Consider the following 6,473-nt stretch of genomic DNA (forward strand, 5'->3'; position numbering starts at 1 on the left):
CTCTCCATGTTGTGCTTGTTGGAAATGGCAATCTTGCCAATTTTCCTTGCTGACATATCTCATAAAGCTCATCATTCTTCACTGAATCGATGAAATTTTCTGCCAGACCTTCATTGACCATGCGGGCTATGGATTTGTAGTTTGTATGTCCAATCCTCTGATGCCAGAGTCTTGAGTCATCAGTGGAGGCTATGCAGGCTGAATGTAAGTCATTTGGCCAGTCTACTTCAAAGCATTTATCAGTCATGGTGACTGTTATGAGGTTTGATCCACTTGGATAAAAAATTTGACATTATTTCTCCTTGAACACAACTGAGTAACCTTTCTCAAGTAGTTGAGTTATACTGAGAAGGTTCCTATCTATTTCAGGTACCAAAAGTACATTTGAAATGATTTTGCCACCTGTAGAGGTATAAATCAGCACATCTCCTCTTCCTTCAGCATTAATCAACTGACCATTTCCAATTTTTACTTTGGTTTTGCAGGTTCTATCCAGGATTTTGAAGATAGTTGCATCTGGTGACATGTGGTTTGTGCATCCACTGTCTAGAAGCCAGCCCTTTGAACCCTTCTTCTGATTTGCTGCACATGACACAGCAAAAACATGTTCTTCTTGATCACTGCTTTCTTCAGCTACTCGAGCTTCTACCTTTTGTTGCTGAAATTGATTCTGTCTTGGTTTGCTTCTATTCTTGCAAACTTTTTCAACATGGCCTTTCTTCTTGCAGTGTTGGCATACTGCATCTGGTCTAAACCAGCATCTATCTTCTGGATGACCTGCTCTTTTACAATGTCTGCAGAGTTGGTCACTGCTTCTAGCAGCATCAGGCTTAGACCTGTTTTTCCAGAACTTTTTGCCTTTGTGAGTTTTGATACTCGAGGCTTCTTTGGCTTGAAAAGCCCCTTCCTGGTGCTCCACTTGTCTGCTGGCTCTTCTTTGCTCTTGTGCATACAAGGCATTGATTAGCTCAGTTAAGGAGATAGTTGTCAAGTCCCTTGAGTCTTCGAGGGATGAAATCTTAGCTTCATACCTCTTTGGTAGAGTGGACATGACTTTCTCAACCATTCTAGCTTCACTGAATTGCTCTCCTAGGAGCCTTATGCTGTTTACAACAGCCATAATCCGATCTGAGTACTGCTTAACTGTTTTTTCCTCTTTCATTTTGAGATTTTCGAAATCTCTTCTCAAGTTGAGCAGCTGTTGTTGCCTTGTTTTCTCAGTCCCCTGAAATTCTTCTTTCAGCTTGTCCCAAGCCTCCTTTGGTGTTTCACAGGCCATGATCCTCATAAAGATCACATCTGTCACACAATTCTGTATGCATGACATGGCCTTGTGCCTTTTTGTTCTTTCATCAGTGTGTTGCCTTATTTGAGCAACTGTTGGATTAGCTCGAAGAGGTGCTGGCTCAGCATCTGAGTTAACAACTTCCCATAGGTTGAATGCCTGCAGGTAAGTCCTCATCTTAACTGCCCAAATGTTGAAGCCCTCTCCATTGAAGACAGGTGGTGAAGCTGGTGAAAAACCTGATGATGCCATCGTTTTGATACTGAACTACAACAGGTCCTCTAAGAATATGGCTCTGATACCAATTGTTGGATCTAAGTGCAACAGCAGCAAGCTCCAACAGAATGCTTGTCGAGCAAGTCTCGTGACTTGCAGGAGAAACAAAGCAGAAAACTCAAATAGATTTTGAAGCAAAACTAAAAATGGAGAGCATATGGATGAAAACTTGTTGAATTCATTCCTTAAACTGAATATGGCACAAATCCAATACATAAACAAGTTTACAATCTTGACAAAACAGTAGGTTGACCTAAACTTCACCTACTACCACTAATACATATAGTAACTTGTGCTAATTAGCTTGAACAAATAAACAAAGCTGATTTATCAGCTCAATCAACATCAAAATTACATCAAACATAAACCTAACATAGTTATAAAGCAACTAAATTACATTACTCTAACTTAAAATTACAAAATGAAACATAAACAGCTTGTTGACTAGAAGAACCAGCAGCTTCTGCATGTAGTGCCTTCGATTGTCTTGGTTGCTGCATGCTGACCATTACTTCAACATTTTTTAAGCTTTCGGTAGGTAATGAATTGGATTTCTACTTAAATTTAAGGATTTCAAGGAAGCCAAGTTACAAAGATCATTGGGCATGACATCATTAGATAATTTGCAACTTTCAAGGCTTAACTTTACCAAACAGCCCGGTAGAGATGCCCAAGAGAAACCCAATCCTCTGCTTCTTTTCAGTAAGAGCCAATGCAACCCCAATCTTGATTGATATATGGCAGTTTCATCTAAATTAAGCACCTTCAATGATTCCATATTATGCAACTCCCTAGGAACATCATCAAGTCTTGAACAACCAGATAAAATAAGCTCTTCAAGTGATATTAATGAACTAATTGTCCTTGGAAGATGCCTAAGCCTAGTGCAATCTTTAAGGTTCAAGAAAGTAAGCAGCTTTAGCTCACCAATGGATTGATCAACTTCCCCCAAATTTATGCAATCTTTGAGCATCAACTTCTCAAGGCTAGGGAGTCCTGAAAAGCTTGGGGTTTTAAGAAGGCTATGTGAATGGTTGAGATTAAGGATCTTTAAATTTGGGAGGCACTGCAAAAAAGGAAAACCCTTCATTTATATATCATTGTTTCTCACACACACAAAAAGAAGGAATATTAGTATATATCATACCTCTGTATCCTTCCAAACTTGTTTAAGTTTACTGTTGCGCATGTCGAGAACAACTAGTTCATTGATATCAAAATCCACCGGAAAAGATTGCATACAAAACCCATGCCAACGTAACCATCTTAATCTTTTGGGAAAGTCTTTGAAGTCTCCTTTAAGTCTTACATAATCCAGTTGAAGCAGTTTAAGTCTCTTCATCTTTGCAAATGCTTGAGTTTCCATATCAACATCATTTGACATAAGAAACTGACTTTTGGAATGCTTTGGAAAATGTAGAGTTGTATTTGTCCTTTTAGCCTTGTCTTCTAGCAATCCTTTTAGGTCAATTGTGAGGCACTTAACAGTTCTGGAACCCTGCATCAGAAAAACTTTTTTAAAAAATAAAAAGAAATTTGATAAAAAAAAGTAGTTTACATGCACACAAGAAAAAAAGTTGAGTAAAATGATCTTTCTTACAATTTTTTCTCTTATTACATCAAACGCGTTCTTATGCCACAATCTGCTTCGTTTCCCAATATCAGAAGATTCTTGACGAATAATTTCTCGTCCCATATCTCTAATCATTTGGTGCATCATTAGCTTGTTTTTTTCATTAATGATTAAGAGAGAGCTGCCTACTAGATTTTCAATTCCAATTGTTGTATAGAAATCACAACCATCTAGAATTGTAGTCGTGTAATATCTATCCTTCCCAATGAATAAACAAACTATGTCAAGGAATAAATTTTTGTCATGATCGTCTCCCAAAGAATCATAACTTATTCTTAGAATCTTTTGAATTTTGCTGTCAGGGATTTCTTCCAATTTCTCCAATGCACTTTTCCAAGAACTCACACTTTTACTAGATAATGAAGAGCCCAAAACTTGAAGAGCTAACGGAAGTCCACCACAGTGTTTCACTAAACTTCTTGCATATGCCATTGAACTTTCAGGCACAGAGTTATGACCAAAAGCATACCAATTAAAAAGTTGTAGCGATTCACTTGAAGCTAATTCTTTTACTTCAAATAGCTTGCTTAAGCCTCCACAAGTACTAGTTTATGCTTCCAAATCAAACATTTGGCTTATAAAATGTGCGTTCAATAGGCATCGGTTTCTACTAGTTATGATGATTTTACTTCCCGGATGAAAAGGAATTCGAGTTCCCATTAATTTTCTTATTTTTTCCAATTCATCAAATCATCAAGAACAAGAAGAACTCTTCTACAACATACAATTTCTTTGATCTTGTTAATTCCATTATCTATATTGTATAATTTATGTGATTTTCCTTTAAGGATATTTGAAATAAGTTGCCTTCGCAAACGGACTAAACCATTGCAATCTTGACTTGTTTCTCTAACATCAGCAAGGAAACTATAACCTTCAAACCTCGGGATGTTTTGATTGTAAACAACTTTGGCAATGGTTGTCTTCCCAATGCCTCCAATGCCACAAATAGTTGCAATGCCAACTTTATTTGCTCCATCTTGTTCTAACCATTGATTAATTTGTGTCACGAGAGAATCTATTCCAACTAAATAAGGAGGGACATACAACGAAATAAGATGAAGTTTATTTTGAACTTCTTTAACAATATCTTGGATGAATTGTGATTCATGCCTGCAAATTTAAAAAATACAACTCAATAGTAAAATCTTGGAAATTAGGTAAAAGTTACTAATGTATTTTCTCTTTTCTTGCATATATTTTGATTGTTTTTATGAGATTATATGTTCAAGTAAAAATAAGAAACTAATGCAACATTTCAGCATATATGATACATTCAAAATCAAATCAAATCAAATCAAATAAATTAAGCAACATAAAAATTAATGAAATTCATTGGAGAAACAACCTATACTCAAAATTTCAACTTTCTCTTTGTGAAAGTTTAATAAATTCATGTTATTTACAAGAATTTATATATTTATTTTTTATTTATTGTAATATTTTGAATATGTGTAGACCTATTATACGAATAACTTGGATATAATTGTTGCAAATATTTTACCGCAAAATAGAATTGTTAAGGAGACCAAACTGAATGTAAATAAAATAAGAATCATTGTGTTGTGGAAGAACCACTGTAATATTAGAGGCAAATTCGCCCTGATCGGTGTAATCGTGTAATGGATGTTACCCCCCAACACAATACTCCAATAGTCGTAAACCCAATAAAGAAGATGGAACACGATTGACAATACTCGAAACAGTCCTACTTAAAACCTAGTCTCTTATACAGAATTTCCCTCTCGTGTAATTTTGCTGAACACTATAATTTAGAGAACATAGAGAAGTTGTTTTTCTCTTGTTATGTTAGGTAGGAGAATGACCTCCTATTTATACTATTTTTTGATGAGCAAAATGGTAAAATAAAAGTTTTAGTTTATAAAAATAACAAAGGATTTTTCTAACTGAAAGTATTCTAAAAATATTTTTTGCAACAGTCTGAAGATTTTCCGCAATTCAAAATATTCTTTTGCATTACCAACAATGACATCTTAGAAAACCACAAATAGTGTCATTAAATTAAAGAGGCTATTTCTTTTTATTTTTAACTCGTCAAATCCAAGTTGTTCATGTGATAGGTGCAAACGTATTTAAAATTTGATCTATGTGTTTTAAAAACATCCCATATCAGATTCGAGCTAACATTTAATGCTTAAGTTGATGACTTATTTGATAGAAAGACCTCAATGATACAATACTAATATTTTAATGACTCAATTAAAACATGTTAATGTTTGAGAAATAATTTAAAATCTGTGTTATAATTAACCCTCTAAAATGGATTGAAGTAACCATTTTAATTTCCAAACGCTACCTAACAATATTTTCTATTAATTTTCTTTCTACGCTAGCAAGTCTTAATGAAAAGGATTGAAGTAACCATATGGAACTTGATTAAGTGTATAATGTACCTGTCTTGTAGAACCATGCCTCCTATAGCCGCAACTTCTTTTAAAGCATTCCTCCATCTTTGTATCATGTTGGTTTCGGACTTGAAGTTTTGTTCATGTTGGGTAAATGCTTCTGCATAACTTCCCGTCTGGTTCTTGACTAGACTCGGATCCACATCATAGAAAACTCGCAACACAATATGTTTAGAGGATTTCTTGTGCTCCAATATCATTACAAGTTCGTTAAGACACCATGTGGATGCAGCATAATTCTTTGAGAAAACAACGATAGAAATTTTGGAGTGGTGTAGTATTGCTTTTTCAATTTCATCTTTTATGTTATTCCCTCTCTCGATTTCCTCATCATCTCTAAATGTTTGAATTCCTAAGTGCACCAAAGCTGTGTAAAGATGATCCGTGAAACTTTTGCGCGTATCTTCACCTCTAAAACTCAAGAATACATGAAAAGTACATCGCGAGATTTCTGACATTGCCATGGAAGAAGAAAATGAAGTCGTCCTGTATTTTTTATGTAATAACAAGGTTCCAGCATATATATATATATATGAATGGCAAAGCAGATATTATTAGCAGTCAACTGGCAGCTCCCAATCCATGGTGGGTCAATCCTTCCACCAGTTCATACAACTGCGCGAAGAAATTCATGTCGGCCATGTTGTGTTTTTCCAAATCTACCAACTTGGGTTACGTATTCTATATTATTAATTTTGCTTGACAAATACAATGTATTGATTAACTTGATGGTTATAGCTAACACAACACGTATATAGACATCATCTTCAGGCTAATATTAGTAAAAATACTATGAAAGTTCATGTATTTTAAGTCATATTATAATTTGTTTCCTCTACTTAAAAAATATTAA

At 34.9% G+C, this 6,473-nt stretch overlaps 1 pseudogene; it reads right to left on the reverse strand.

The window, feature by feature from the left end:
* Nucleotides 1–1,727: 1,727 nt before the first annotated feature.
* On the reverse strand, nucleotides 1,728–6,262 carry LOC107932365 (disease resistance protein RPV1-like; annotated as a pseudogene).
* Nucleotides 6,263–6,473: the final 211 nt, after the last annotated feature.

This window comes from Gossypium hirsutum, chromosome D03 (genome assembly GCF_007990345.1).
Source record: "Gossypium hirsutum isolate 1008001.06 chromosome D03, Gossypium_hirsutum_v2.1, whole genome shotgun sequence".
NCBI classification, from domain to species: Eukaryota; Viridiplantae; Streptophyta; class Magnoliopsida; order Malvales; family Malvaceae; genus Gossypium; species Gossypium hirsutum.